The sequence below is a fragment of the Notechis scutatus genome, chromosome 1 (genome assembly GCF_049901735.1).
Source record: "Notechis scutatus isolate UNSWTSFEM ecotype Mainland chromosome 1, rNotScu1.2, whole genome shotgun sequence".
NCBI lineage: Eukaryota > Metazoa > Chordata > Lepidosauria > Squamata > Elapidae > Notechis > Notechis scutatus.
In genome coordinates, this window is record NC_142009.1 from 151,860,617 (window position 1) to 151,883,657 (window position 23,041).

Here is a 23,041-nt window from a genome sequence, read left to right on the forward strand (position 1 = left end):
GTAATTCATGTATCCATGTATTATGGCCTTGTTTGAGAACTCCATTTGTGTGTCTGATTGGGGTAAATGGTAGTGGTGATGCAGAAATATGTAGTGTGTTTTCTTTTAGTTTTGCTTGTTGAGTTTTGTTTGTTATGTATGGCTTTATTATTGCCTTGTATTTTGTATTCTGACATGGCCTTACAGCTAATCAATGAAGTATTATTACATTAATTTATTATCTGATGGTTCAATTTTTGTTCTTGAGGTCATTTATGTAAGTGTGCAGGGAAAGTTTTAAGAGAATAAAAGTTGACAATTTCCCAAATAATTGCCCATGAATTCGGGGGGCATTTGTTGAAAAGAATGGAATATGTTGTATTGGTTTGGAATGACTACAACTGTAAACCTAGCCATTACTTTGGAAAGTCTTCTTGCTTGTAAATTTTAATTTTTTTTCTAATGCTCAAACAGGGGCCTGCCTTGCCTCTCCTTTTCCTTTCCTTTCCCTTCTCTCCCCTTCCGTTCCCTTCTCCTCTCCCTCTCCTTCTCCCCTCTCTGTCTAGTTTTCTTTCTATTCTTCCTTCCTTCTCTTCCTGAAGCACCTACTCTTTCTGTCTGGATTCTCTCTCCCTTCCTCTTCCCCTTCCCCTCCTCATCCTTTATATTTCTGCTGGATGTGTGTATACCTTTGCACATCACTGTGTCTGCGGGGAGAAGAGTAATGATTTGCATGTGTGTGAGAGTGAATGGTTGATTTATGGAGATGAGAATCAAGTTTACAGGCAATTGAGTTTTGGAATTTGCTTCTTGCAGGAATACAGACAGATGTTCACACAAAGTATGTTGTATGTGCATTAGAGAAAGAGTTGTCAAATAGATGCTAGGTAAGGCTCATAGCTTCAGTGTGCCTGGATATATTCTTTTTATTTTTCCTTTTATAAATAACACTGCTTTAAATTCAAGGCTATCTTCTTTTTGGGTAAATCTAGTCATAAGCACTCTTTTACATTTCTTTGGGGGATTACTAAATGGCTCCTGTTTTACCCCTTCCCTCATTCATTTCTATAGAATACTAGAATATGCCATTTCCAGTATTGCTTTATATACATGCAATGGCTATAATCATTTGAACTCCAAATGGAAAACAATAATTGAATGAAGTTTTATGCTTTTAAAGGCAGCTCATAGAGCTTTTTAATGATACACTGTGCTTTGACTGGTTTCTTTACCCCTGTTTTCTTATCTGAACAACTAAAAGGGATCTTGCAGAAATCCATCTTTTTTTTTTCTTCCTTAAATCCAGCTGTGTTGTTTTTTGAAACTTGACATCTCTACAGGAAAATACTTTGGGGAAACCATAATTTTCAAAATAATCTCCTTTTCTCTGTTTTTGCTTTCAGATTCGTATCCTTCAATCAGTTTCCTGACCATGTTCAGATATGCCCAGACACATTCTTCTGCTTTGTTTTTCATTATTTATCTACTATCTATCTAAGGGCATTTTATACCATTACAAATAATTAGAAAGAAGTAAGATGCTGTCTTTTTCAGAAATTGGAAACCTTCCAAAATACCAAGAACAGGGTAATCTTTAAGAAGTCTAAATAATTTTTCAATCATTAAAAAAAAACAACCAACCCCAATCTCAATTATGTTTCCTCATAAATCAGAAATAAAACCTACTAACCCTGTTTTCATCAAAGCCTTCAGCCCTGATGCCCTTCAGATCTGCTGAACAGGTAACTTCTCAGCTTTCCACCCAACCTGGCCTTTGATCTTTAAGTGGAGTAGATGGATGAAGCAAAGCCAGAATTTTCTTTGGTTTCAGAGAGTTATATCTGGTATGGGATATGGCAGTGATTGTACTGGAAAACTCAGCTAATAGCAATAGCAATAGCACTTATATACTGCTCCATTGTAAACTTTCTGAGCAGTTTACAATGTCGGCATATTGCCCCCAACTATCTGGGTCCTCATTTTGCTAACCTCAGAAGGATAGAAGGCTGAGTCAACCTTGAATTCCATCAACACCAAACTCCAGGCTGTGGGCAGAGTTTGCCTTCAATGCTGCATTCTAACCACTCTGCCATCAAGACTCCTAAAGTTCTGTCATGTGATTTTTATCCAGCGATACAGAGAAATCAAGCCTCTCACTTCCCCATGGTGTTTTGGTGACACAGGATCAATATATACTTTTTCTTCATCTCTGCAACCTCGGCTGAGAGTTAAGTGATTTTTTTTCATGAGGTTTTACAGACAGCAATACCAGTAAACCTAATATCAAGAGTACAATTTTTCTGCCATTCAGGGCAGTCCTAGCAGACAAGTGCAGATAAGGCTACCACAAAGAAAACACGAACATCTTGACCTGAAAATTAAAAAGCCTAAAGCAGAAAAATCAAAATCATATATAAATGCAGACTAAAGATGAAACCAAAAAGAGAAACAATAGTATTATTATTGTTAATGACATTGAATAGACAGACTTAAATTGCTATATACAGCAACTATAAACAAAAATTAGAATTTCTTTTTAACTTGGCATGGTGATTTTAAAAAAAGAAAAGAATGGAGACTCCCATGTATCTGATGCTATTCAAGAAAGATACTTGGGGGGGTTGTGATGCGGAAAATAATTTCACGCTTGCACACATGAACACACGTATGCAGTGACTGGAAATTTCATTTGTTAAAAACAGAACCAAATCCAAATATTCTTCGCAAAGTAAGGACAATAAAATACTGAGAAATATGCAAAATAACTTCCTAAGAATGAAAGGGGGAAATGTCTATATTGGTATGAACATTAGGAGATTATTAGAATAAAAGTTTGAGGTATGCTTGGTGTATGAAAGCTGATACAGAGAGCTAAGCACAAAATGGGATGATTGTTTATGTTTATGTACTACCCAGAATGGATGGATGGATGAATGGATGGATGAATGAATGATTGGATTCACACTCCCCAGGGATAGAAAATGAGGTACTGATATCATTACTATATTTAGAGAGTCTACAGCCTAGTAGTTGAAAAGGATTGGAGCAAAATTTACAAATCCCAGGAGGAAAGCAAATGAATTCTAGAGAGGAACATATAAAACATTGAACTATGCAAATACAAAACTGTAAGGGGGAAAAAATGGCTTGTTTAAGCTGAGAGCCTCCTCTTGCTAGTCTGGGAACAAAATAAATCCAGGCAATATCTCTTTCTGTAAACACAAAGCGAAAATTCCTTGGCAGAGGAGAAGATGACCCCTGCCTGCTGAAAGCTAAAATAAGTGAGACAGGCAGCTTCATAAACAAATCTCTCCATAGTTTTTCCCTTGCCAGAAAGTAGTCATTGGCTCCCTGCTAGTTATGTTGAAGAACAGTTATTACTACGGAAACTAATTCATTGTGAGAAAAATATAAAACAAAAAGAAAAGTGGGAAAGGCCCTGTCCATTAATAATGTGGGGTTTTAGAAAAAAAAATGCATTGGCTCTTCGTTTAGATTTGCCAAATCCAATAGGCAAAAATACAGAAAATTCAGCCATATTTTGCTGTAATAGTGGGAATTCCAGGATGGCTATTTTCAACAAGGAAGAAAATGGAATTTGCCTGTGTTGGAGAGAGTAAAAAGCTAGCCAGCTCGGTGGAGTTTCAACATAAGGAAGAAAGATTTATGAGATACATGAGAGTGAGATATAAAGGTAACATTTTCAGTGATGAGTGAAAGAAGGATTGTGAGATGTGAGAAAAGGTGAATAATTTACGGTTCCATCTGCTACAGCAAATGTTGCGCTGAAAAATTATTTCCTATTTTAGCAGGTTAGCATTGTGGTTCAGGGGCATTGGCTTTTTTCTTTCTTTTTCTTTCAGAAAAGAAAGAATCAGAAGAGAAGGGAAAAAATAGACACTGATTATTCAAATCCATGGCTAAATTTATTTTGTAAATGACTGGTATAATATATTACTGAAAGGTTGAGAGAAAGTAATATAGTAAGTAGAAGTTTGATATTCACATTACACTCTTTAAGAAGAGTTGAATTAATGTTTTTCTATCCTTAGTTGTTACTCTTCAACTTTAGTTGCTTACTCTTACTCAAATGTAAAATCTCATGCAATCCTTCTTGATAGTTGCATCCTGTAGGCATACTTGTAATGCATGTTTTCTGGCCAAATATCAGCTTTCCATCTTTGCCAGTCAAACAACTGATGTATCAGATTGTCCACAACTTGAACCTCTAAGATAGAAATGAACCTTGGCTCCATTTGTTGAGAAAGATATAATTTTATTAGCAATTAAGTATATTGCATCATTGCATAGCCAACTTGAAAATCGTCTTGGAATGCCCTGCCTCCCCTCCGGCCAGCTGGTATTTGGTGCACTGCTCCTGGGCTCATCAAACTCTGGACATCAGATTCCCGCCATCCAGCACCAGTTCAGGGGTTCCTCCCCCCCCGGAGGGAAAGAGAGAGAGAGGGAAACAGAGAGAGAGAGAGAGAGAGAGTGAAACAGAGAGAGGCAAAGAGAGAGAGAGAGAGAAAGAGGGAGGGAGGGAGGGAGGGAGGGAGGGAGGGGAGAAGAGAGAGCAGAAGACAGGGGGAAGAGAGATGGAAGAGAGGAAAAGAGAGAGAAACAGAGAGACTGAGAAATAAGAGAGAGAAGGAAGGAAATAGAGACAAAGCGGGAGGGGAAAAGAGAGAGCGGAAGAGAGGGGAAGAGAGGGGGACGGAGGAAAAGAGAAATGATATTACAAAAGTTTTTTTTTATTGTTGCTAAATGTAATATTTAAAAAGCAGAAAAAAATCAAGGGGCATAAAAGTGCATTTATCAGGGACTTCCGGTTTGAGCTTCTTCAACGACAGACCGAAGCCTCGTCTCTGCGAGGTTTCGATCCGTGCTTGCCGCTGGAGTGCCCCGAGCCGGCTAGTTTCGGGGCTAAGCCACCCCGTAGAGGTGGTGAAGAGGGGGGAGACTGCCTGCAGGGTTGAGGAGAGCTGCATCTCTCCTCCCCAGCTGGCCATTACTCCCTTTCTCGAAGGCGGTTGCAGCGGTGGTCAGAAATGTCCACCACAAAGAAGAACTCTACCAGAAAAGAATGTGCAGGAGGAAGATAAGAAGAGAAAGTTTTGGTTGACCGGGTCAAACAGCAAAAGCAACAAATAAGGTACCCTGGAATTGAAACAGTAAAAAAACAATAACATTGTTCCCTAAGAAGATTTTTAAGCTGCGAAGGAGAGAGAAAAGGGAAAAGATTTGGTTTTCTCCTTTTCCTATACTGACAGCTAAGAGACTTAAGCAAGAAATTGGGAAAAAAATCCATTTTGACATCAATAGGCATTTAATGCTGAAAATAAAAAATCAAAGGGATAATAAAGATTTCTGGATAATTAAAAGCTTTTGAAAACAGGAAGGGAGAGAAAAAGAATAAAAGGGTAGAATCTGGAAGGGAGGAGACTGCCTGGAATTAAAAAAGAACTTACAGCAAAATCTCAACACGACTTCAAAAAGATACATTCTAACTGAAATATTGCAACAAAAACCCCAGGAAGAAAAAGTCGAATAAGAAATAAGAAGACATAACTCGGGACTATCTGGATTACTTGATGATTTCTGGATTCTTGGTTATTGTTTTGAATGACTAAAATCAATCAGGTGGTTGTTTAAAACCATTTAAAATGGCTCCACTTTTAGAAGAACTGAAAATGGAACTTAAAAAGTACCAAGAAGATGCACAAGAAGGGAGAGGTTCTTTTGGCTTCGTATTTCAGTTTTTAGAAATGGAGATTTGGAATTATGAGAAACAACAAGAAATGCCTGAAGAACAAGAAGATTGCGACAAATAAGAAGCCATCTTTAATGAACAAGTAATCTTAGATGGGGGTGGGAGGAAAGGGGGGAAAGAGAATGGAAAGTTTAAGATTGGGAAAAACAACTCCAAAAAAAAATAGAGTGTAAAATAAGTATAAAATCAGAAAACAACAGAAGAGGGAAATGCAGAAGAGAGAATTAGAAGTAGAGAGACAAGGGGGTAAAAAGGGGAGGGAGAAGATGAGAGGGAAGAAAGAATGGAAAAGAAGTTATAAAGGACAGAAGCAAAATATAGAGAAACAGGGCCTATTTAGAGATAATGGGTGAAAACTTAATGGAAAAAGGGATTCTGCAAAGGTACATAAGATAGTATGGTTATATTAGAAGCAGAAATAATTAAAAAAAATATGAAACAATGTATGATTAAAATGTCTGATAAAATAGCTATCGTAATTCAGTGGAATGCTTGTCAATAAATAAATGTAACAAAAGGTATATTTAATGATGTATAAAACATATGTGAAGAGAAATAAGGGAAAAAATAATTATGGAGATTATATGTGTTTTTAAGGAAGTATGATATTTAATTGAAAATAAGTGTTAAATATGTTAAGATTTTAATGATTATTAATGATAGAACTGAACTGGAATGGAATGAGGGTTTATAATTACATATATTTACAATCTTTCTTTCTTTTTTAAAGAATATAGTGTGTATTATAAGAATGTGCCAAGCAGACTTCGATTGGAAGTTATGTATTATGTATTATATTGAAGGTCATAACCTTAAGGTATATATTGAAGTTTAAATAAGTTGAATGGATGTAATTAAAAGATATAAAGGTATCATACTCCAATTAGTAACTACAGGAGAAAATTTGTTTAATGAGAAAAGATAATATGAAATTGAAACAGAACAGACAAAAGTATAAATATAATTATTTGAATTGAGATGAGATAATCAAAATAAAATTGAGAAAATTAAAAGAGGGGAAAAACTATATAGAAAATGTAAAATAGAATAAGATATGGAATAGAATACAAAAACGAGCATGAAATTTGAGTTTTGTGTCTGTATAAAGAAGTTCTACCCGGGACCATGCTATTTTCAAAAAAGATATTTTACTAGTATTTTGTGTGTGAAAACCCAAATAAAACTTTATTTTTTTTAAAAAAAAGTGCATTTATCATGTTTTTCTTAGAACAATTAGCTGAACTCTGCCTTGTTTATCATTATTTTAGGTAGTAAAACCTCCGTATTCAGGTTAAATTGGCGTGTTGGCACTTTGCGGTAAATAAGTGGGTTTTGGGTTGCAGTTTGGGCACTTGGTCTCTAAAAGGTTCACCATCACTATCCTATACCTTTTCAGACAAGTGACTGTCCAGCCTCTTCTTAAAAACCTCCAGTGATGAAGCACCCACAACTTCTGAAGGCAAGCTGTTCCATTGGTGAATTGTTTTCACTGTCAGGAAATTTCTCCTTAATTCTAAGTTGCTTCTCTTCTTGATTAGTTTCCACCCATTGCTTCTTGTTCTCCTTTGGAGAATAGGTTCACCCACTTCTTTGTGGCAGCCCTAAAACCCCTTCCCCATTTTTGTGGTAGCTTCTTGTTTTAAAGAAAAGTGTATTAAAGGTGAATGATACATGAGTTAAATTGCTAGCAGTGTAAGCAACTGAAGTGTGGGAAATAATAGTTTTTGCTAAAAATTATTCTTACAGGCATAACATGGAATTTTTTTTAGAAAAACCAAAAGAAAGTCAAAAAAATTGCAAATATCCATTTCATTTGTCCACTACTAATGAGAACCATTGATCTTGAGCTTGCTTACAAGCCTGAATGCACTGAAAATTATCAAGGTTACTCATCTCTACAGATCACCCATCATATAGGAGATTTGCCTCTTTCAGTTCATAAAAAAGTTCAAAGATAAGTCCTCTGGGACTTTTAGATTAATGTTCTTTTTATTTATGTATTATAAATACTTCTTTTGTTTTCCAAATGTCTGATCTGTAGAACAATCAGCAAGAAAAGCAAATATACAGGGCTTTTAAACCCAAACTTTATTCATTCTTATAATGGATTTTATTAGTATTAACAATGAAGTTCTCAATGGTAGCTTACTGAGGTCAGTAATGCAATTTGACTTTGTATGATTTTGTTCCACTTCCTCCATTAAACCTTTGGAGACAATCCACAAATAATGAAAGGGGTAAGCTGCATTCTGAAGTGCTTCAAAAGCCCTTTTGGGGGATTAGATACATGAGAGATATTCAGAAGCATTTACTGGGAATGGATTGAAATGCCTTCATTTGCAGTTTCATAAATTCCTGAAAATATGTTTATTAAGCCCAAAATTCCTTTTCTTTTTTTCCCTTTTGCTAAAAATGATTGTTAGAAAAACTTTGCAGATAAAATTAGATAGATTTCGTGTTGGATGTAACTTGTCCATGATGGAAGTCCCTGCTAGAGTTAGCAAAGTCAGGGGGCAAAGCTCTATATAATCAAAATTATACTCAGGGATTCTCATAAAATCATTCATATCAAGGCAGCAGAGGCAACAATGCAAGATTTCATTTTATATAGGGTAAGATTTCATCATGTGATCCAAAAACCTGCCCAAAATTCAAACTGGCAAACAGTCCAAATACCACGCAGAATCTGGATTCAGTAGAAAATGTTGTTTCCCCCCAAAAAAAAAGGACTGAATTTCAGCTTAAAGCCTTTGTAACCGAAGTTCTCTGGCACTCCTCTATTCCATCTGTTTCTCAGAGAAAAGATAAGGTTCAAGTATTTTCAGAAAGTCTGTTCCTGTTTGGCTATGAGCTGAAGGCAAAGCCTTTGCTGTTTGACTTTCTACATGCAGCCTGTTGCAATCTCATGATTTGAAGTTCAAGATGTTTTTCTCCAGTGGAAATGCAAGTTTAGCTGAATTGGTATTTTCCTCCTTATCATTAACTGTTTCTCAGATCATTTATCTCTTGATCCTCTTTTGCCTTTTCTTTTTTTTTTTTTTAAAACAAGTTTTATTAATTTTTAAAACACACAAATTGTCATTATTCATTACATGTTTAAACCTTTTTTCATTGTCAATTTAACAAGTCAGATAAATTATAATTCTGTTTTAAACCATTTCCATACAACATACCAAAACCTCTTATTCAATTTCTCTTTACTTCTCTTTACTCTTATTCAATATCATTATTATTATTTCATCTGTTTCTTTCTGACTTAGTTACCATTATTCTCAATCTATATTTCTACAATTTTTAACTAATTCTCCCCCCAAAAAGACATATACACACAACACACAAAACATAAAAAAAAATCTTTTTGGAAAGTAACTTGGACCCAGGTGTCTCTCTCTTCATGGACTTCAATTATATTCATGCTCATCTTACATATCATTACTTATTTTATTTACCATTCTAAGCCTTCTATATTAACTTCCCCACATATTTCACACTTCTTACTTCTATCTTAATTAATCATCTTAATTTGAATCATTATATTTATATCTTTTGTCCATTTTTTATCATCCCTTTGTCTCATTCCTTATAAAAAAAAAAAGAAAATAAGTTTCTCCTGAAATCATTAATCAGAGTATGATGCCTTTCTATCTCCCCCTAAGTTAATCAAATTAATCTTTAAAATAATATCTAATACCCAATCCGATTTTGCTTGGTACATTCTATCTAACTAATACATCCAACATAATTAAGTACATAATTAGACAATAAATCCAAATATTAAAAAAAGATACTATAATAAAAATTTTATAATAACATCAATACCATAGTCTTATTAAACTCTTTAATTAAAACAATATTCTAAACCTCCCCTATTATTAGGTTTTAAAGCCAATCATTTTTAAACATTTTAACATTTTAATCTCTTATCAACTCTTAAATCATTACAATACTACCATCTCATCTTATGTACCTTGCAAAATCTTTTTTTAAAAAAAAAAATTATACTTTATCCATTATCCAAAAAAATTTCTTTTTTTCATTTAATTTCAAAACATTGTAGCTTTTCTCCACCTTTTCCCTTTCTTTCTTCTCCCAACAAACCTTTCTACCCCCTTCTTCTAGCCTCTGCCTTGCCAGCTTCCCTTCTCTGTCGTATTCCTTTTCCCTTTTGTTTACTATCATCATATTGGTTTTGCACCTTATTTTTCCCTTTCTTAAATGTTTTTTAGATCTTAAGTCCTTAAGTCCTTTAATTTTCTTCTTTTCTCTTCTCTTCTTTTCTTTCTCTCTTCCTTCTTTCTGGATCAAGTTCTGAGATTCATTAAAAATGGCTCCTTTCTTTCTTTCTTGTTCCTCTGCTGTCTTCATCTGTTGTAATGTTTGTTGATAATTAATAAGCGCCATTTCTAAGAAAAGGAAAGCTTCTTCCACACCATCTTTACCATTTTTTTTTGCTTGTTCATATTCTTTTCTTAGTTCCTCAACAGAAAGAGCCATTATAAATCTTTTCTTTTCTTTTCCCCTTCTTTCTTCTTACAACAACCAGAATATTCAAAAGAAAATAAAAAAAATAAAACAGTCCCAAAGTTATCAGTCAGTCCAAACCAAGGCAGAGTTCTCACTTTCTCCTTCTGGGGTAATATCAATCCAAGAGAAAGAAAGTCCAAATCTGTTTAAAATCTTATTGCAATATATTCTAGTCTTCAAATCCTTAAGGCATCTGCTCCAACAAAGTCTTAGCATACAAATGTTTTCTTTTTAATCCTCTCTCTTCCCACTCATCGCTTAAAACCAATTTTCACCTAAAAGAAATAGGTTTCTTAATATCCAGTTATTTATTCCGTAGGAAAAGAGGGAAAGCTATCCTTTCAGCACCTTCAAACAGCCGCTTTTTTCCTCTTCTGGCAGGTATTATTCAGAAAGTCATACTTTTCAGGAATTTTATTAGATATGTCTTAGAGTCCTAGGAGCCAAGAAAAACTTTCTCCTCTCAATCACTTTCTCCACTTCCTCCTGCGCATTCTTACCCGGCTGCCAGCTTCTTTGTGGCGGCCATTACAGACCGCCGCTGCACCGTCCTGGGAAAGGGAGTTCTGCCGGCCAGGGAGGGAGTCTGCAGCACCCCAAACCCTTCTCCGGATCCCCCTACCTTCAGCTGCCCCTGCAGGGCAGCCTAGCTCCGTCCCGGCTGGGTCGGAGCCCCAAAAACGGCTAGCGCGGCAGGGATCGCGCAGCTTCGCAAATCCCTGCCGCTCGCGAAGCCGACAAACCGGAAGTCCCTCTTTTGCCTTTTCTAAAGAGAAGCTCAACTAGCGATCCATGACAAATATCAGGATTGATATGGAACCAACTACTTTCTGAACTATTGTCCCTGTTTTGAATCACCGTGGAATCCTCTTCATTCTCCTGCATCAGTTATGCCTCAGACAGACCCGTGTAAACAGTGTACGGATATTGATGGGGGGGAAAAAATCTGTTTCTTTCTACATTGAAATTAACATATTTTAGGTAAAACATAAAAGGGGTGGAAAAAGGAAACCGAGCATCTTTTCAGCTGGTAAATGTCTCCCCATCATCACCAATTCTTAGGAGCTCTTGGAGCTAGATGAGAATGTTACATGCCTGTATAACCTTAGATTATATTTTTCATTGTATTTAGTTATTGCCTAGATAGGACTATTTGGCATTCTATGAATAGTAGCACATCTCCAGCAGAGATGGTATTCAGTTCTGGAGAATCAGGAGTAGAAATTTTGAGTAGTTCGGAGAACCGGCAAATCCCACCTCTGACTGGAGATTTTACAGTATCCTTCCCCTGCCACACAAACCAAGCCATGACCACAGAACCAGTAGTAATTTTTTTTTGAATCCCACCACTGATCTCCAGGGTTTTAGGCAAATGCTTCTCCAAGTTCTGCTCCTTCCACTGTTTTTTTAAGTGATGGATAGGGATTGAAATAGGCCACTTCCTTTTCAGAGGATATCTTTTATCACTAAACTGTGGGACATCTCCATGTCAGTTGAACACATGACACTGTTTTTTTTTATTGATTCAATCTGCCTGTCTAGTTCAGTGTTCTGGAAGTATCTCTCCCAAACAGCAATAGCACTTAGTCTTATATACCACCCCTCTCTGGACAATTTGCAATGTCAGTGTATTGCCCCCAACAATCTGGGTCCTCATTTTATTCAACCTGGAAGGATGGAAGGCTGAGTCAACCTTGAGCCCCATCAGGACTGAACTCTAGACTGGGGTCAGAGTTTGCCTGCAATACTGCATTCTAACCACCGTGCCACCAGGACTCTTTGGTGCCAAGCAGCATTTCACCTTAGTCCTGCTCTTTATATTTCTCACAATCCAGCCAATTGGAGATGCCAGGATCAACTGAAGACCATCTATATGCAAAGTTATGTGTTATATTATTGGAATCATAAATGGCCCTTCCAACTCTATGAATCTGTATGCATAAGGAGAAAAAAAACAAGGGTCTCTTTCGTGCTCGAAAATCATGGCTCACATATCTTGTGAGTCAAATGGAAAAGGCAGAATCTAAAATGAAAACTGTATAGAAGAAAATGAAACATTAATACCTGTCCGAAGAGAGGAGATGTTTGTGGGAGAACCTCCCGTTGTTGAAACAAGTGATGTAAAGCAAGCCAAACTCTCAAGATAGAGCAAAACTGAACACAAATTAGACGAGAATACAAGAAGATTGTTTCTTAAAAATTGCAAGAGTTTAGCAGAACATTAAAAAAACCCACAGAGAAATGAGAATAAATTTAAATAATATTAAAATATAGGGCAAAAGTATTATTTCACTACTATTTTACACGTATGAAAAGTACATGAATATTTGCACGGACTCTATAACTTTTCCCTGTTTGCATTCTATTTTACCTTTGAAAGCAGCTCTGGCAGCTCTGCCAGTAGTAATTAAAGGTTTTATAGCTGACATACAAAAAAAAAACCCTCGTTGATTTTTCAGGGACATAGCCCTCTATAATTTTGTGATGAGATTCTCCCTTTACAAGTGTTGATTTTCTGCTTGCTAATTTCATCCAAGTTCAATTAAAAGTAGCCAGAGAGAGGTGGAGAGAGGGTTGAATGCTTTGCAAAACGGAAAGCATTGGGCCATCAAATGGCAGGCTCTAATGGCCTCCTCCTTCTCTTCCTCCTCCCGTCAATGGTATAAACCTAAATCCCCATTTTATATTTTGTGGACCGGCCGCTGTATGAGCTGTCCATCACAAGCAGTCTCATTAGGATTCCCGCAGCACATGGCCGTTAATACTAATTCCATAATGACAGTGGAACACTGAAGTAACATTTAACAGTTCCTCAGTTAATCATTAAAATTAGCCTATCTCAGTGGATAGTGGATCATCTAATGTTTCAGGGCAATGTAATTTCAGATAATATATGAGATTATGAAAGAGGACTTTGAATATAGCACTGAATGGTGCAGGGTAGTAAAATGCTGCTTCCCTGGAGCATCCGAAGTTGGCGTCAGTAAGGTTCTTTTGTGGGTGTTTAAGTGGACATCCATTTGGGCGCATCTCATACAGATCAAAAGTACCTCAGCAGACCAAAGAAGAGTGGAGCCTGCATGCCAAAGAAATGCGTTATTTTTTTTCCTGATGTTCTCTCAGAAAGATGAGAAAAGTGAGAAAAACCACATTCCTGTCAAATCAATGTGCAATGAAATTAACCTCAGAAGGCCCAGAAAAGTACAAACCTCCTTTCCTATATTGGTAGGTTTGACGGGGCCTGTTGGGGTAATTCTTTTTTCTTTCTCCTGGCCTTGCAACTCATAGATGACAAAAGACAGTTCTCCGAACCTGGAGGGAGATTTTAAAATGGCTCTGCAATGAGACAGCTTTATTAACAGGTTAATGAAGAAATCCTGCGGATGGAAGCTTCTTCTTCTTCTTCTTTTTAAACTAAGAATGAGACCCTAGGAAAAACAAGTGATTTGTCATTTAAAAGTTAAGGCTGAAACCAGCAAAGCAGCAAAACTCCAACAGTCCATTTCCTCATCACACGGACCTGCAAGTGGAAAGAAGTCATGATTGCAAACCCTTCAAATATCTTCTCTCGCTTCCCTTTTCCCTCAGACTTTAAAAAGAAGGACTGATTTATTTCCGTAATTGATTCTGAATGTCAAGTCCTTTCCGAGAAACAGTCAGTGATCCAATTAGCAGCACAACTTTTGGCCTTTCTGGCATGCTACTGCTTTTTTTTTTTTTAATGAAGTATGGATGTGTTTTGGTCGAATACTAATACTTTGCATTTACAATGGTGACTGAACAGCTGATGTGTGGCAGAGGAAGGTTTTCAGTTTACCCAAAAGGAGGGGGGGGGAAAGTAACTCAATTTTTATGACCGTGATACTAGGGACCACTAACACGAAGGAGACAGATAGCAAAACTGGTCCATGGCATGAATGAATAGCCAATAAACTGAGAAAAGAGCATGTGTTATGCTTTTTAATATATATATTTTTATATGGCTTTTATTATTTTCAAATTATTGCATTGTTTGGGTGTTTTATATTGTTTGTTTGCGAGCCACCCACAGTCATGCATTGAGATAGGCAGTGATATTAAATAAATTAAATTAAATAAATGTGCAAAGTGTGCTATTTACCCTATATGAGGGGAGGAAGAGACTTGCCAGAGATGTGTCATTGTCTGAGTGATGGAAGATGCCTCCTGTTTTAACAAGTTAGACTTGGCACGCTGGCTTCAGTAGGGTAGACGTGAAAAGCTTAGTAAATGAGTGTGACAGAAAGAATGATATTAGGCTTTGCATTAAGCCAAATCATGGCTTGTCATAGCCATGGTGTGCAGTCATAATTAGCTGAGTTCACAAAACACCCTAAACTTTGAAATATCACATTCAACCCCCTTTTTGAGGGGGTCAACTTCATCTTTGGCCAGTATGCAACAGCATACAAAAAGCTAATGCAATCCTTGGTTGCATAAACAGAAGCACAGAATCAAAACCATGTGAAGTATTAGTACCTCTTTGTAAAGCTTTAGTAAGACCACACCTGAAATACCGCAACCAGTTTTGGTCACTACAATATAAAAAAAGATGTTAAGACTTTGGAACAAGTGCAGAGAACAGTATCTAAGATGATTAAGAGTAAGGGTGTCAAACCCATGTTGTCACGTTGTCATCATGTGATGTATTGCAACTTTTTCCCCCTTTGCTAAACCAGGTGGGCGTGACCAGCACTTGATGCATATGGCCCAGGAGGCGCAGGTTTGACACCCCTAATTAAGAGCCTGGAGATTAAAACATATGAAGAATAGTTGCAGGAATTGGGTAACGCTACTCTAGAGAAAAAAAGAACTAGGAGTGACATAATAGCAGTATTCCAATATTTGAGGGGCTGTCACAAAGAAGACAGGGTTAACCTATTTTCCAAAGCACTAGAAGGCAAGAGAAGAACCAATGGATGGAACTAATCAAGGAGAGAAGCAACTTGGAATTAAGGAGAAACTCCCTAAGAGTGAGAACAATTAATCAGTGGAACAGCTTTCCCTCCAGAAGTTGTAGCTGCTTCATGACTTGAGGTTTTTAAGAAGAGGCTGGACAGTCACTTGTCTGAAATGGTATAGGATCTCCTGCTTGAGCAGAGGAATAGACTAGAAGACCTCCAAGGTCCCTTTCAGCTCTATTCTGATTCTGATTCTCTCTCTGAAATGGATATCCCTTCCCTTGTACTTGTTTCCTAATCCTACTCCACTGTTCACATTATCTTTTGCGGGTTGATTCAACATAACCAGTGTTATAGCAATAAAATAAATATTAACTGAGGTCAATAGGCAGACAGGAAATCTATAGTAAAACGATTGACTTTGTTACACAACACCACCCTTGGCATCTGTGTGTGGGGAGGTGGGGGACAGAAGGGCAAATGACAAAACAATGTGTCGTGTCAATCTTTGTGCAAACATTGAAAGGCAAACACATAATCATGGCTTGTGCAGATGCACTGAAAACACGCCTGCAATTGTTTCATCATTTCTCCTTGGTTCTAACTGGGATTATAAAAGGCATTTTGTGCCAAAAAGTTTTCAGATGATATGAAACCTGGATGGATGATTTAATATGAGCTCACAACCACTTCCCATGTGATCAGCAACCCATATCCTTTTGCCTTAATTTAATCGTTTAGATATATTTTGTGCAACCTGGATTACCTAAACTGTTCAGGGCCTTTGGAATGACAAGTTATCCACGTTTTATTTGAAACTTACCTCACTCATTTTGGAACACAGCACTTCACTCTTGATTTACTGTACAAATCTTCAGGCAATCACAAAAGGAGATATGACATGCATAGCAGTAGGAAATGAAAATAAAGATGTGCAAAAAAATATAAGTATGAAAGTAGTAGGAAAAAAAGAGATTTTATATATGTGTGTGTTTGTGTGTGCGCGCGTGTATGTATGTATGTATAAATAGAGAGCTGCTTTTACTGTTTGTTTCATTCATTTTCTTCCTAAGGTTGGGGAGACTGTGATATGGCAAACGTAACACGTAGCCAGGATCATAAAGTATAATATCAGTTGATTATCAAGTCTTGTCGTTTTAGGCAGATGCTATAGAAAAAATTGATAGGAATTTGTATGTGTAAAAATGTTTTGGTGTGCAAAGCATTTAACATTTACATCATTTTATTGTAGATGTAAAATAATGCAAATGGTTGATTAAGCTAAATTTTATTATTATTCAGCAATATTTTTTGAATGCTGTATTATTTTCCATTGATCTGCTCAACATCTATTCCACCATCGAGAAAGAGATTCTTATTTGTAACAATATTCGCTAAATACTAGTACCAAACCTTAATATCAACACTCCATACCTGTTACTACAATTGGAATCACAATTTCAGTCACTAAGTGATGCAGTCGTAAAGACATTACATGACCACATCTCTTAGTAATTGCAATCCCTGTCGCCATCATTAAGCAAAATTTACTGGTTGTTAGCTAAGGGCACACCCCAATCTAAGCCATTTTGGGCTCAGTCCATTCTAAATCGGAGTAAGGAAAGGGACTGCTTCCAGATCCCCTCATCCGCCTATCTCCCTGCAGATGCTGCCTTTTGGGCTACCCTGCACACGGCTTCATAGGGCAGCAAGAGGCCCCCCAAATTGTGTGGCTCTGGGGCTGCTTTCCATAACTTGGGAAGCCACGGCTGGCTCACTCCAAGACTTCTGCTGCTATGCAGGGGTGGGATTCAAAATTTTTAACAACCAGTTCTGTGGGTGTGGCTTAGGTGGTGGGCGTGGCTTGGTGGTCCTGTTACTGGCAGGGTGTGGCCAACTCAATATCACTCACATCGAGGCACGCATCTCCTTGCCTGGCCTCTCATGACTGTGGGGATGCTGCAGCAGTTGTAAGTGTGAAAAATGGTCATAAGTCACTTTTGTCAGTGCCATTGTAACTTTGAATGGTCCCTCCACACAAGCAAAGTACCAGCAAAGGAGGGGGGGGAAACCTCCAGAGATGTTCCTGAGACAGGAAATCTAGTCCTGCCAAGAACGTAACAAGGGTTAACGGAGAGGCAGTTTCTGTAAGCAACACCAGAATGTTTCCTTCCTGCCTTCCTTACAGGATTAGGCCAGTAGTTTCTTCTAACAACCGGTTCTCCGAACTGCTTAGAATGTTAACAACCGGTTCTAGCGAATAGGTGCGAACTGGTAGAATCCCACCCCTGCTGCCATGTGCCACGCCAGTTTAATTTTGCTGCTATTTTGCTTCTGCTGCTGCTGAAGTGCACTTGGCCTGTCTGCTAGGCTGGCTTTGCATGGCAAGAAAGAAAACAAAAGTATAAAGCAGCTTAAGGGGGCCACAGCATGCCAAAATGCCCCCTTTTGCTGCATTCCTGGGCTTTATGGGGCTGGCTTTGCACTGCAGGAAAAAAAGGGGGGGGTGGGAAAAGCCAAAAGTACCCTCCTCCCTTTCTCCCAATGCAAAGCCAACCCCCAAGGCCCAGCAATATTTGGAGGATTTCTGACCCCTTTGTGCTTTGTCCTTTTTCTTTTTCCGCCATGGGAAGCCAGCTCTATACAACCCAGCAACCAGGCTGGCCCTGCTTCATCAGCATCAGAAACAAGAAGATGGGAAAAGTCCACTCAGGTTGTGAAATGCAGGACAGCAGGCAGCCCACAGGGCATAGATTTGGAAGGAGATTTAAAAGGGAGGGGAACTACAGTGCCCCCTACAGGCTGTCAAGCACTGTAATTTTGAACATGTGACTGCAAGGATGCTGCAAGGACCCATTGCTTAAGGCACAGGTCGTAAATCTCTTTGTTCATCACCTATTGTAACCTCAAATGGTCGATTGACCAAACGGTTGTAAGTTGACTACCTATACTACCCATACACAGTTCACTAGGAAGCCGTATGAAAATATACCAGAATCTAATAAAGCTCTGGGCACAAAACCATTGAACGTAAATACACAATCATTTCCACACCATAGAATATAAGTCCTAAAGTGATATAATTAATGCCAACATGTTATATATTCTTCAAAAGAAATCAAGAAATCCAATTACGCTATTTATTATTAACTGCAAAATATAAATAGTTGATAGATAATTTTTGTGAAAAAATGATTCTTTTTTTAATTGTTAGAGAATAGTTCATGCTGTGGAAGTGCCTCTCATCTTTATTTATTCGATAATTTTTCATCACTGCTGAATTGCCAGCATGTCTTTATCCACTCTCCATATGGCACTGTTTTTGCTTTTCATCAATCCTTTTGCAGTGACAACTTTCCTATTGTTAACAGATAAAGTACAACAAAGCTGAATATGTTTTTATAATCAAGAATTTTAAAAGCTTCAGCAATGTGGTTTTAAAATCAAAAGCTGCATCATGTCCCAAATTCTCTATCATTCTGTAACATGTTCCCTGAATAGATGCATGGTTGGATAGGATGCCCCAAATGCAAAAAAAAAAAAAAAGCTGTTGGGTGAAAGCCGTTATACTTCTTCTAACATTATTTAATAAGTTAAATATATTAAATGCACAACAAAACCAATTAGGAATGCGGTAAATTTTCTTTCAACAGTTGTTGACGATGTCCCTTTGCTAGATTAAGGGGTGGGGGAGTTTTGTCCTATGATCAGCTCCCAGTAAGCTTTAAAACCTTCTGACGGGCTTATTTCTATCAATATGTAATTTAATAGTGAGAGTAACTGTGGTTGATTTCATATTCGGATAATCACATCACAGGTCTTGTCTTTTTTATATGTATCTTTGGTTTGTCGTTTTGAAAATCCCAAAATGATGCACAATGAACATTTTTTCTCAAACAGATAGAGTTGAATGAAGATTTGATGTACAACATGGCTCTGGCTTTTAAAATATTGCAAGCCGGGGTGGATGGAATTCACTGTTTTGAGTGCCGCTGGCAATATGGTTACTTTGTTACACCCAAGTGGACACATATGGAGAGCCTGTTTATCTTCATTAAGATTTATGAGAATTTATTGCAGGATAGAAGTTTTATTATTCTGCACTGGGCTATCCAATATGCAATCTTGTTAAAAATATCAGGACATGAATTGGATGGGTGACATCCTTTTACCTCTTCATAAATGGGCATTATGCTCATTTGCATCTGACAGTAACAAAATGAGCTCATTTTCCATTCTTTCAAACGGATACCTAAATAAAGACAGGATTATTGTATTGTAAAGATTCTGCCATGCAATCATTTTCATGCAAACCACCGTGTTGCATTTTAATAAAAAAAAAATGATATACAAATTTGGTACTTAAAAAAGAAATAAGTCTTAGATCCATTATTTAGAGCCAACCTGGAAGAAACTACATTTGGCAGAGGGAGGAGCGAGATTAGATTTCTCTAATCTAATATCTAATCTAATCTAGTCTAATCTTCCGTTTTTACTTTCTCAAAAGTATGTTTCATTTTATTTTTATGAAATTACATTTCAGCAGTTCATCAAATGCTTACTTTTATAGCATATTCTATTAAATCAACAAATGACATCTACTGAAGAGCATGTGCCTTCATGTATTAATAATCATTGCAAGATTTCTAGTTCTAAGGGGATTGATTGTATTTTGTCTTCCTCCTTTTCATGACAATGGAATGGAATGAACAGAACAGGACAGAACAGAACAGTTCTTGATTCACCAAGTATGATTGGACATACCGGGAATTTGTCTCTGGTGCATAAGCTCTCAGTATATAGTACATACAGTCAACAAAGTGATAAATCATAAATCATAAGATACTATCATAAATCATGATACAACCAACAAAGTGATAGTCATTATACTAATAGGAGTAGATAATAGGAAAGGTGAGGATAATAGCAATGCAGCCCTACTGCATAGGTAAATATCCTTAGGCATAATGCAGTGCTGTGGGAATTAGGTGTTTAGCATGGGAGATGGGAGAGAGAATTATCTTTGTGTCTAGTTGTTTTGGTGCACAATGCTCCATAGTGACATCCTGAGGGGAAAAGTTGAAACAGTTTATGTCCAGGATGTAAGAAGGTCTACAGATATTTTCTCTGCCCTATTTGTGGCTTGGGCAGTATACAGGTCCTCAATGGAAGGCATCTAGAACAATGGCGCAGGCATCTCAGGCACGGGCTCAATGAAATGCAACCCTTTGTATGGTGTGCAAAGTCTAGTGTGAATTTTGAGCTGATAAAAATTGTACAGCTCCAAATTAATTTCCCCATTTATTCAGATTCCTTTTCTCTTCTACTATGCAGTATATAAATATTGTGTATCTGCGCTGAAATAATGTTTCCTGGAACATCCTGATGTTATTTGCTAGTATCTTAGTGATCAGAGGGGAGCAGTAGAAAAAAAAAACACTCAGAAATTCAGACAGAAAAGCGTTAATCGGTGTAAACTTAAATTGCCAATCCAGTTAGTGGTCAAAGACCAACAAAGTCGAGGGAACTCAAACTGTAAAGAGCCAACAAGAGCAGGGAAGGTTTCCCTGTTAAATGAGCTTTTAAAAAGAGAAGGGTCAGCTAATTTTTGCTTTTGTTCTTTTGTCTTTCATCACAGCAAAATGCCTCAACTTGAAGAAGAGGCAGAAATCGGAAGAAAATAGCCACCTAGGGAAATGTGGAGCTCGATACAAAATTGGATTCTTTTTAAAATATATATTATGGGATGGTCTGAGCTGTTTCTTGCATCCTTTGGTTCTATTTGGTTCTTCTGCATTGAGTTTGCCTCTCAGTGTGTGTTTGTGCATGGCAGATAACCATTCCATTCTGTTTAATTCTATGAAAGTCAGTCACAAAGTATCTTCAGTCCTCAATTAGCTTCCTAATCTACCTAATAAACAATTTGTATTGTATCTTCTTGTGAAATCAGGAGTCTCATTGTGGCAGAGAATTTAGCATACCATTATCAGGCCCACCCTGCAGTGGCAGAAAAGCGAGAGAAAAGAGGGAGGGAGGGAGGGAGGGAGGGAGGGAGCATAAGAAGGAAATTCCACAGCAAAGAATGGTGGTGCCAGTGATTAGACAAACCTCCCACCCCAGATTCTGGGAAGTGACCATGATTGTGGGAAAAGGGCTTAGGGACTACTACATCCTTCTAAATTCACATGTGAGCACAGAACATGACCATTTACAAACACTGACATGTTCTGCATTTTTGTCCAAACATTACCATTTTGTGTGATTCCCTCCCCCCCCCCCCAAAAAAAATCAATTTCCAAATTTCATTCAAAGAAGAGGAATATTTTAGTGAAACTAAACGTGCTTATATGTGTGTGTACATCTCTGTGTATGTATGTGACTCCTATTTTGCATGTGAAATACCTTCAGCAATCTGCAACCTTCTCAGCTTCCTATCCTTTCAGGAAAGCCCAAGGATAAAGTCATTTTTCGTTCTTTTTCAGATTAAGTGTGAACTTCTAAGGAGGCTGCAGTGGAATGGAGGGATATATAATTCAAAGAAGCAACAGCATATATTGTGCCATTGCACAATAGTAGTAGTAGTAGTACTAGTACTAGTACTAGTAGTAGTAATAAAATTTCTAAGTGCCCTGGAATTTAACAAACCATGTCCCCTTTACATGAGAAAGAAAGTATTAGGTTCCCGAAAAAGTTTTCTCGACCCACCAATTTTTATTTGTTGGCAAGGACAATATGGAATGTAGCACCAAGCTGGTTTTGAATGATACTTCCTATTGCGTTTAGCCTTTCCAGCAGACCACAACAATTGTTCAGGCGACAACCTCATTTTGCTTTAGCTTAAATGTAACATGGAAGAACTCCTTATGGATCAGAGTAACAAGGCATGGGTGGAAGGGTTCATTGTTATTTCATGCTACATGACATTGATGAAACCCCATCTCAAACTAATGGATGATATCTCCCAGCAGCTTAAAGTAGATGTTAAAGAAAATGGGGAAAGGCATCATATATTAAAGTGTTCAAGGGCTTAATCTCTCTTCCTCAGCAGAACCACTTCAGGAAAAGCCCCTTGATCTCCAAGCCTCAAACCTGATCCAGAAATATACTATGGCATGGTCAACGGTAGTAAATGCTGCTGGAAAATCCAACATAACCAAGAGGGGTGAACTACCCTCATCCAGATCAGTAGTGGGATTCATTTTTTTTACTGCTGGTTCTGTGGGCATGGCTTGGTGGGCATGGCAGCAGTAGGATATTGTAAAATCTCCATTCCCTCCTCATCCACTAACCTGCTTTCCAGCTCCGTTCTCCTGTGCAGGGCAACAGAAGAAGACCCAGTACTTCTGGTTGCAAGGCTTCGGCGGTGGCAGGAATCCGCGATCGTGCGCGGTTCCTGCTGTGCTCGCTGCTGAAGTGCCTCCGATCCAGCCGGGTTTGGAGGCTGTCGTTACCCCGTAGAGGTAACGGAAGATAGAGGAGATCTGGGCAGGGGTCTGAGGATATCGCAACCCCTTTCCCCAGCCGGCTAGACTCCTTTTTCCTAAGGTGGTGGAGCGGCGGTCAGCAATGGCCGCCACAAAGAAACCTTCAGCCGGACAAGATCGTGCAGGAGGAAGTGTCAGAAAGTGAAAGTTCTTTGGCTGAACCGGGACTCTAAGATATATCTAAATACCCTGGAACTAAAAAATTTTTTTGAATGATATATTGTTTCCAAAGGAGACTGTGAAAGCGGCGAATGAAAGTGTTAAAAGGGAAAGTTCACTCTCCTTCCTTACGGAGATAGCAAATGGACATTGAAAAACCTGCTTTGGCACAGAAGGTAAAAATCAAAAGTTTTTTTTTGCTA